The 10,822-nt window shown below is 43.8% G+C and overlaps 1 long non-coding RNA gene across 2 annotated transcripts in view; it reads right to left on the bottom strand.

The window, feature by feature from the left end:
- Positions 1 to 394: 394 nt before the first annotated feature.
- The window catches only part of LOC119877685, a 61,861-nt gene continuing 51,433 nt past the window's right edge, over positions 395 to 10,822 (bottom strand). Inside the window, exon 11 of one of the 2 annotated variants that reach the window (XR_005380379.1) lies at positions 395 to 1,056. This is a non-coding gene — a long non-coding RNA (uncharacterized LOC119877685). Of the gene's footprint in view, positions 1,057 to 10,341; positions 10,792 to 10,822 lie in introns of those variants that run through there. The other variant, XR_005380380.1, reaches the window with a different exon arrangement.

Raw genomic sequence — 10,822 nt, 5'->3', positions numbered from 1 at the left:
TCCAAGATTGTGTTATTAAGTGGAGAAAGCATATTGCAAAAGCATGAATACATAAGATACCATTTATGTTAACCATTTAACTTACAGACTAAATCCAAATTATGCAAAAGCAAATTGAGGAAAAATACTCTCACCAGGGATACACACATTAGTTATGTCATCTTTGGAGAAGGCCTTGGGCTTGGTGGCAGGGAGGGAGTGGCCATGCAGGAGGAAATAGCAACTGTAAGATGCTATTTTTTAAAAAAGATTTTTATTTTTTTTAAAGATTTTATTTATTTACTCATGAGAGACAGAGAGACAGAGACAGAGACAGAGACAGAGAGACAGAGACAGGCAGAGGGAGAAGCAGGCTCCATGCTGGGAGCCTGATGTGGGACTCCCATTTCCCCGGTCTCCAGGATCAGGCCCTGGGCTGAAGGCGGCGCTAAACCGCTGAACCACCTGGGCCGCCCAAGTTTCATTGTTTTAAATAACAACATGTTCATGTATTATTGGTGTAATTAGAATATAATCAATTGCAAATATAAAGGATCTGATTTGGTTTGAGGCAAAGAGCAGGCAAAAATGTGAAAACACCTGCTGGGGCTTAGTGATTCTTAATATGGATTCCTGGGCTGCTTTCCCAGTCACAACAGCCCCCAGGGACAGAAAGAAGAGGAAAGAACTCAAGTCTCTGCCCAGTCATGGGAGGTACTTTATCCCCAGGGCAGAAAGAGTGTATATGTGTGTGTGTGAGAGAGACACACCCGGAGAGAGAGGTGTTGAGGTTCACTTTCTGACTCTGACACATCAATGCCCACATTTTTCCACACAATACCATCCTCTGTGCCATCAGATGTGGCATTTCTGAACATAATACCCTGCTATCTCTTTCTGGATACTTTCCCATGCCACTGCTCCCCATTCTGCAAGGTTTGATGCTAGTACTTTCTCAATCTTACCAGTAGGTGTCAGCAAAATGTTTCAGACACCTCCAGGATTCATTTCTTCCCGCAGTGGTCCTTCAATGGTTTGTTAATGGAAACACTGAGGCGCTGAGGTCATCCAGTCAAGCTAGGAGGAGTGACATGTGCAGGAAGCAGTATTAACTTCAGGGCTGCCACTTAGGCTACACAAAGTCAAGACTGCCAATGGAGAGGCATGTTCTGATTTCTGAAATGTTGAGGTATAAAAGTGCACACGTTGGACTTTAGAGTCTCTGAAAACCCTCCCAACTCTGAGCTCTTGCAACTGGGTGATTTCCAGAAAGAAAATCATGTGAGACTGTGAAGGCTCATCCTGTGGGCCCAAGAAGCTTGGTGGTAGTACCTGGACCAAGTGGACTTGGTGGTGAAAGACTGTGTTGCTAAAGTTCATTAAACTGAACCCTGTCAAGGGAAGTGGCCCCCACAGTCCTCTGGATCCAGACAATATCTGTGAGCAAAAGCCTTTTGCCTTAGATCACTGGGCTCACTTTCTGAGGGCCCAGGATCATGAACGGAGAAACTAGGGATGGCAAAACAGGGTCCTTGTTAGCCACGTCAGGCAAGCCCTCCCTTGATTCTAGAGAAAGGCTCAAGGGAGAAATGTAGCTGGGCTTCAGCAGAGCTAAGGGGTTTGCTTCTGACAAAGCAATGCTGATCCACACGTGGGCTGCCCACCTCCTAAAGACAACCGTGCCCTCTTCCTGACCAATCTGATTGGACTCTAGGAGAACTCCCATCTGCCTCTGTGTGCCATCTCCCTGAGAATCATGTGTCCCTCTGCCCACCTTAGTTACGACTGGGATTTCCTATGGAACTCCCCAGGTCACTCTGGCTCCACTCTGGTAGAGGATGATGGTATGGGTTGAAAGATCAGAGGCTAGAGGCAGAGCACAGGTACACTGGTCTTGGTGGATAGAGTGAGCAGAATGTAGGGCAGAGCCACGTTGAGAAGATCTCTCTCCTTACCTCCAGCCTAGTCTTCTCAAGAGGAGAGACACTTGTCACATGGTCAGATATTCTTGGGGCTGGGACTGCTGCTGAAGCCTGCATTCTGTTTGTCTAGCATTAATGAGAATATTATCTCCAAAGAGGGACACTCTCCTTGGTGGCACAGGATGATCATGGGAGGTATATATCTCAGTAAATGTGAAGCCCAGTCATGGCGATCTGAATGGAACGGAACACAGATTTCTGCTCCTTGTTAATTTCATGGTTGACTTAACTGTTTTTAAGTGATTATAGTGCTAGTGATGATGTGCTTGAAATGCTTTTTTTTCCAGCCAGTTCTTCCTTTGTCCCAAAAGATTCAGACTCTTAATCTGAAGCACAAGTTCCTGTGTGTCATAGTCTGTGGGAACATATTTTGCCTGTCTTAGGAGGGAGAGCATTGAAAAGAGGATGGTGATGATGATGATGACGATGAAGAAGGCATGACTACCTGTATTCCCCAGCAGTCCTTCTGACCAAGCTGAGCTGAGTGCCTGTGTGCATGCATTGTTTTGCTGAAATTCTCTCAATAGCTCAATAGCTCAGGAAGGGGATGCAGCTGCCTCCAATGTGAGTTCCATGATGGCAGGGCTTTTTTACCACTGCATCCAATCATCTAGAACAATGCTAGGCCTTATTCTCTAGAGCTTAATAAATATTTGTTTTACAAAAGGGATGTTATTATCATCCACATTTTTAAAATAACAAAACTGAGCCTAAGGAGGTCAGAAGACTTGCCCTAGGCCACACAGCTTAAAGGTGGCAGAACCAGAATGAGAACTGTGAACTCCTGGACCCAAAAGGTTGCAATCTGCTTGGGGAAGTGGGGATAATGCAGCCTCTCCTCCGTGTGGAGTCAAGATAAGGGAGTGGTGTAAAGGTACTTTGGAAAGATACAGGAAGAACTGTACAGGATGGGCTACATATTTTTTTAATGGATTGGATTTAGGTTGCACAATAATTTAGGAATTCTTGCAGCAGTATTTTTTTTAAAGGCTCACAACCCTGAGATAAAGACCTGAGCCGAAATTAAGAGTCAGATGCTTTAACAGACTGAGCCACCCAGGCACCCTTAATGCATTTGGTTTTTTGTTGGTTGGTTTGTTTAAAATAGGCTCCATGCCCAGTTTGGAGCCCAGTGCAAGGCTTGAACTCACAACCCTGAGATCAAGACCTGAGCTGAGATAACGGGTTAGAGACTTAACCAACTGAGCTACCCAGGAGGACCCACAGCAATATTTTATAAAGGTGGCCACACATGCACTTTTTACAGTGTAACATGGAATCTTGCCCTGTGTTTGTCAGATACATCAAGACTGCACCATCCACTGCAGGGATCAGGAGCCACAGGCAGCTTGATGGGCATTTGCACAATGGCTGGTTCAAACTGCGATGTGCTGTGAGTTTAAAATACACATCACATTTGGAAGACTTTGTAAGAAAAAGAAGATATAAACTATCTTGCTAATAATTATTATATTGATTACATGTCAGATGATAGTTGGGGTATAGGAGATTAATAAAATATAGTATTGGGGCACCTGACTGGATCAATTGGTAGATCATGCAACTCTTAATCTCGGGGTTATAAATTCAAGCCCCACATGCATATAGAGATTACTTAAAAATTAAATCTCTTTAGTGGGTGCCTGGGTGGCTCAGTCAGTTAAGTGTCTGTCTTCAACTCAGGTCATGATTCCAGGGTCCTGGGATCAAGCCCCAGTCTGGCTCTCTGTTTTTCCCTCTTCTTCTGCCTGCCACTCTTCCTGCTTGTGCTCGCTCTCTCTCTCTCTCTCTCTGTCAAATAAATAAATAAAATCCTTTAAAATATATTTTTTAAATTAAATAAAAATAAATATAGTTTTAAAATGAATTATACCTGAGAAGTACATGCTTTAACATTTTAAATGCAGCCATGAGAAAAGTTAAGTGTACATGAGGGCCACAATGCTCCTGCAAGACAGCGCTGCTCTCAGGCCTGGGGCAGGGGTGGGGTGGGGGGTGGGGGTGGATGTTAGGGTCGGTGGGGGTGGGGGGACTCTGAAGCCAAGATAGGGAGGCTCCCAGACAGGTCTCCCTCCCTGGCCCTGAGGGCTGAGTGAGACCACAGGAGAGGGCACTGCTTTTCTTATGCCAAGGGCCTCAAAGGGCACCAACTGCAAGTGGCAGTTCCTCCAGTTTATACAAATGAAGAAGCTAATAAGGCTTTGAAAGGCTCAGCAAGGGGGTGGGGAGACCAGCTCAGACCCGCCCACCTCAGCGCTCCACCCAGCTGGTACATCTCACCTCGCCTACGTCCAACCCAACCCCAAACCCGGGCTGAGGTGTCTTCCTCTACCCCGCCAGAAAATTCACCCATTTTAAGTGTGAATTCAATGATTTTTCGTTAATTTATAGAATGAAGCCACCATCACCACAGTCCACGTTTAGAACATTTCTATCACCCCATATTGCAGTCCTTCCCCACTCCTACCCCATCCCCAGGCAACCACTAACCTACTTTGTCCCAGATCCACTTGTTAAAATGACTATCCTTTCCCTCCATTGAATTGCCTTGACATTTCTGTTGAAAACCAATTAACCATAAACGTAAGGGTTTATTTCTGGCCTCTCAAGTCTGTTCCATTGATATATAGGTCTGTCCACATGCCAGTACCATGCTGTTTTTTGTTTGTTTTTTTTACTGAAGCTTTACAGTATTTTGAAGTCAGGAAATGTAAGTCCTCCAATTCTGTTCTTTTTCAGAATTCTTTTGGCTGTCTTTGCCTGCAGAGATAAGCCTGCCAATTTCTGCAGAAAATTCCTGCTAGAATTTTGAAAAAGATTGCATTGAATCTATAGACACTTTGGAGAGAATTGCCATCTTACTGATGTTGCATCATCCCATCCATGAACACAGACTCCCTTGATTTGTTTAGGTGTATGCAGGTTTCCTTAGGCAGTGGCCCAGTGTCTGTGTCCTGGGTGTCCTGTACTCAACAGCGGGAGCATCCGGCAGGCTCGGGGCCTTGTGGGGAGGAGAACACATGTTCTCCCCACAAACACACACTGCAAAGTCACATCAGGATGAAGTACCCCTTATTATGTCCCTGAAGAGAAGAGGGAATTTTTTTTAAATACCTAACTCTAGTAAGTGGGGATCTACCCATACCGCAATAGTATAGGAACTCAGCTACACAGATTGGCATTATGAAACAGAAGCCAGGTTATGCTGGTTTGATGGTCAAGAGAGCAATTCAAAACATCAGCTGAATTCTGCTCACCCTCTGGTGACTACATCTGGCACCATTGTGGCTGGGGTGGCTGAATATGGGCAGCCGTCGCAGGCCTTCTGGCATGAGCGGGATGGATGGACTAGGGAAGTCACCATCCCATCTGTCCACTGTGTGGGAAGGGAAATCAGGACCCACCCCCTTCATGCTTCATTCAGCCTAGTTGTCCCCTGCAGACACCCTTCTTCCCACATGTTCTGAGAATATTTCTAAATGCAATTCTCCTGCAGGACACCTGAAGTTGAACTGACAGCTCCTTGACAAAGTTAGTAAGTAAAGGAAGTGAGTAAAGGAAGAAACTAAACAATCATGAGGATGTCAACTATATCTCAATAAAGCTGGAATAAATAAGGCAATCTGCTTAATCAGTTACACCCTAAAATATTTTTTGTGTCAAATATCTTTTATTGCTGTTTATTATAAAATTGAATGGCAAAAAAAGGAAAAATATCAAAAACCATAAAGAACAAAAACTTGTAATCCTACCACCCAGTAATAACCACTGTAAAATGTGCACATGCATCTACAGGGTGTGTTTATGTCCGTTTGAAACAAATTGTACACTCATTATAATGAGTGGGTGTATAATATATGTATCTATGTGTATGTGTATTCATATATAAATGCCACTGAAATTTGCTTTTTAAACTTGACATTACACAATAAGCATAATTTAATATCAATAAACAGATGCCCATGACATCTTATTTTCTCTCCTGTATACGATGCCTTTGCACAATAATGATTTCATAATCAGTTCTCTAGTTTGGGTTATTTCATTCATTTCTAACTTTCAATTACTCATATGCTGTTCTCTAATGAGCATTAGGTCAGTTAGAATGTTTTTGGCTTCAGGTAACGGTAAATCTAAATGAAAGTGGTTTAAACAATAAGCCTAGTACAGAATCTCACACAAGACCCAAAGGTGGGAGGTTTCCAGGTGGGCTGACAGGCTTCCTGATCTGATATTTTATACACAAGAGAAAGCTACTAGCGGATTTTTTAAAAAACATCTTGAAAACTATTTGTACTTTTTTAAAAAATTATTTATTTGAGAGAGAGAGCATGAGAGCAGGGTGGGGAGGAGGAGCAGAGGGGGAAGGAAAGCAGACTCTGTGCTAAGCATGGAGCCCAACACAGGGCTCAATCTCACAACCCTGAGATCATGACCTGAGCCCAAATCCAGAGTCAGATAGATGCTTAACCGACTGAGCCAGCCAAGTGCCCCAAAACAATTTGTACTTCCGAGGCTCCTTCTGGCTGCTGTGCAGTCATCATATGTAGAATGCAGCAAAAGAAAGCAGTGGTGATGCTATTGCCATAAATCAGAAGCAAGGATGAAAGCTTAAAGTCAAGTATTAGCAAGTAGAGACAGAAGACATAAATATGAATATATTTTGGAGGCAGAGCCCGCAGCATTGACAGTAAGGTTGGGCAAAGACTCTCAGGTTTTTGTCTTAAGCAATTGGGTAGAGAGGGTGCATTTCTTGGGATAGAAAAGCTGAAAGAACAGGTTGTAAGGAAATCAAATGTTCTATTTTGGATGTATTAAATTTGAGATGCTTGTTGAACACCCACACGGATATGTAAAGTAGACAACTGGATGAGTGTTCAGTGCCCAGGGAAGAGTACAGGGCTAGAGGTACACACTTGGGACTCATCAGCCTGTAGATAATATCTAATGCTAGGTGACTGGATGAGGTCACTTGGAGAGGAATGCAGGGTATAGGATGGATCTTTATGGTATTCAGACACTTATAGGTCAAGCAGAGGAGGCCAATCAAGGAGACTGAGTTGGAGAGTGATACAGTAGGATTAAAAGAGCTGAGTCATGGAAGCCAGAGACTAAATGTCTCAGAATAACGGACCAGTCAATTAGGTCAAGTACAGCTGAGAAGTCATATAGGAAAAGGACAGAGCATGTGAAATGATGAGTCACCATAGATCTGTCTCTCCAATATCGTGGCCACTAACTACATGTGGCTATTTAAATTTAATTGAAATTAAATTAAAATTTCACTCCTCAGTTATACTAGCCACATTCAATTGTTCAACAGCCACATGAGGCTAGTGGCTGCCAAATTAGTTAACGCAGAGACAGAACATTTCCACTATCCAAGAAGTTCTATTGGGCAGCACCACTATAAACAATAGTTTTATGATTTTTTTGCTGAAAAGAGAACAACGTAGATTTGTAGCAGGAAGGCAAGGAGGCATCAAACAGGAATGGTTTTGGGTTTCTTTTTGGTTTTGAGAAGAGATATGCCAGAACATGACTATATGCTGATGAGAAAGAGCCATTAGAAAGAGAACAATGGATGATAGAGAAAAGTAAGTGTGGGATGCGTGGGTAGCTCAGCGGTTGAGCGTCTACCTTTGGCTCAGGGCATGATCCTGGAGTCCCCAGATCGAGTCCCACATCCGGCTCCCTGCATGGAGCCTGCTTCTCCCTCTGCCTGTGTCTCTGTCTGGCTCTCTGTGTGTCTCTCATGAACAAATAAATTTTTAAAAAAAAATTTTAAAGTGAGGTGTGAAGAAGCTTGAGGAGATGGATTCTGCTGAGAACTGAAAGAGAGATTTTACCCCGTTTGCAGTCTAACAAGTTAGGCTGCCAAGTTTCACCAATGTTGATAAAGGACACGTGCCTGCCCTTTGCTCCAGGGTTAGATAGCATCTCTCTTCCAAGGCTGTTTGCTAAGTGAAGATTATCTGGAACAAAGGTCAGTGCCTAACTAAATGTGCAGAAACGAGAGACCACAGAGAACTGTCTGCTGAGAAGAGCCAGAGCAAGGGTAAACGTCCTCACTATAGATGGGAGCAGGGACACAACATCTAGGATGACAGGAGGCCCAGCTGGGTGTGAATCCAAGGTGCAGGGTAGGGGTGATTACTTTTTTAAGATTTTTATTTATTTATTTTTGAGAGAGACACAGAGTGTGTGCACAAGTTGGGGGAGGATCAGAGGGAGAAGCAGCCCAATGGAGGACTCCATCCCAGGACCCCAAGATCATGACCTGAGCCAAAGGCAGACGCTTAACAGACTGAGCCATCCAGGTGCCTGGTGGAGTGATTTTAATGGCAGGATGACAAGGAAATTCTGGTCTAATGGAGTCTATTTCTCCAAAGAAATGTGATAGGGTGCAAAGACAGAGCTGGGAAAGTAAGGGGAGTGAAGAGGGTATGATATATTGTCCTAGAAGATGGTGTGTGGGCAGAATAATGGTTCATCCATATCCTAAGCACTGAAAACTAGAAATGGGACCTTACATAGAAAAAGGGGCTTTATGGGTGTGATTAAAGATCTCAAGATGGGGAGATTATCCTGAATTATCTAGGTGGCCTTCACGTAATCACAAGGGAAAAAGGAGGACAGGAGAATCAGAGGAGATCTGAGGACAGAAGCAGGGGCTGGAGTGGTGCAAGGCTACAAGTCAGGAAATATGGGTAGATCCAAGAAGTTGGAAAAGGTAAGGAAACAGATTCTTCCTTAGAGCCTCCAGAAAAAATACAATCCAGCCAACACCTTGTTCTTACCTGAGTGTTATAGGCTGTATTGTGGGGTGCAGCCAGGTGAGTCCATCAATAAAAGTAGAGCCAGAGAGGGAAAAGTTGATCTGAGGGAGTGTTTATGATGATGATCCCTGGAATTGGAACTATGTAGGAAGGTGATAGATAAGGGTAGAAGAGTAGGGGCGCCTGGGTGGCTCAGTCAGTTGAGCATCTGCCTTTGGCTCAGGTCATGATCCCAGGCTCCTGGGATCAAGCCCCACGTCAGACTACTTGCTCAGTGGAGAGTGCTTCTCCCTCTCCCTCTGCCTGTTGCTCCCCCACCTGTGCTCTGTCAGATAAATAAAATCTTTAAAAAAAAAAAAAAAACAGTAGGAGAGTAGATAGTTTAAAGGTCTTAATCAGGAAAAAATTGATGTGATGGAAGAATCAATTGTCTAAAATAAACCAGTCTGATCATATACTTCCCTTGCTTAAAACAGCCAGTATTGAACAATTCCTGTAAGATAGCATCACATTCTCTAACTTGGCCTGCAAGGCATCCCTGTTTGGGCTTGGCCTGCAGTTCAAGCCTCTCTTTTAGGATTCCACACCCTCTGCTTCCTTTAGGCCTTTGCATATTTGTTTCTATCTGGAACATTCTTCCCATTCTCCACATGGCCTTTATCTGCCATGACTGACTCTTGCTCATCCTTCACTCATCCTTTGGGCTCCATCTGGAATGCTATTTCCTCTGGTGAGCTTCTCAGACCCCTGGACTGGTTAGACCCTCTGCTGGAGGGACCCTGTATGCCCCCTCCCATGGCACCACGTGATCATCACCTCTACCTCCAGACACCAAAGAGAAGGCACAGCACCTGGCACACAGGAAGACCTCCAAACCGAGTGAGTTCAAAATAGACAGCATTTGAAATGCCTTGAATGGCTGAACTATAATGATAGATGAGAGACTGGGGAAATCCCTAAGAATATCTCCCATGTCAGGGAACATTCTGGTTCCTCCCTGACCTGTAGCAAGGGTGCAGGGCCAAGTTGCAGTTCCACATTTCATTTTGTCAAAGTATTTGAAACCACTCCCCCAACCAGTCTCTGTCAGTACAACATTTTTGTTGTATGGTCTCCATTTTTGTTGGCTTTATAGTAAGTCTGAGCATTCTTGTTTTCCTCTTGCTTCCCTTTTCCTCATAATGTCTTTGTGTGGATCCTTTTCTGATTCCTTTCTGATAATGCATCTCCTTTGAGGGGTTTTCTGAGTCAGCTCTTTGCAGAAGATTCATATGAAACAGGGCCCAGGACTAGTCAAGGTTTTCATGTGATTATCTTTTTCCATCTTAAAAAATGAAATATCTGAGACATGAGAGAATATATGAAATATAAAATGTATATCTAAGATAGAGAAGAAAATGGCAGGCAGCCCCGGTGGCGCAGCAGTTTAGCACCACCTGCAGCCCAGGGCCTGATCCTGGAGACCTGGGATCGAGTGCTGCGTTGGGCTCCCTGCATGGAGCCTGCATCTCCCTCTTCCTGTGTCTCTGCCTCTTCTCTCTCTCTGTTTCTCGTGAATAAATAAATAAATTTTTAAAATAAATCTTTAAAGAAAAAAAAAAAGAAAATGGCACAAAGACCAATGTACCTGGGCACTTAGATTGCAGAATTGGGTATTATCACCATCTTTGGGGTTCTTATACTGCCCCCACTGTAGGCCAGCCATGACCCTAAATGTGCTTACTAATCACCTATTATTCTTCATAGATATTCAATGTCTTTTTTTATCCCTACACCCTGTTTTACATATGCTTAGACTTTCAAAGAAGTGGTTTTACGCTGTATATCTTTGTGATTTGCTTTTCATAATCAACATTTTATTTGAGAGCATGCTCCAAGTTGGAGGAAATGGTGACATTTGTTGGTCATTGTCTCTGCTAGGCAGCATTCCACAAAATGTCTCCATTCTTTTGTAGAAGGACCTTTGTGTCATCCTCAGGCTCTCCGTTGTTATCTATCCAGACTATCTAGAACAAGGAAGCCGTCTACCCGAGTCCTGCTGGGGTGTACTCCTTTGGACAGGAATGGGTGGAACTTAGGAGA

Source organism: Canis lupus, chromosome 28, assembly GCF_011100685.1.
Source record: "Canis lupus familiaris isolate Mischka breed German Shepherd chromosome 28, alternate assembly UU_Cfam_GSD_1.0, whole genome shotgun sequence".
In the NCBI taxonomy this organism is placed as follows: Eukaryota; Metazoa; Chordata; class Mammalia; order Carnivora; family Canidae; genus Canis; species Canis lupus.
The sequence above is the reverse complement of the archived record's forward strand: the minus strand, read 5'-3'. Positions and strand labels throughout refer to the sequence as shown.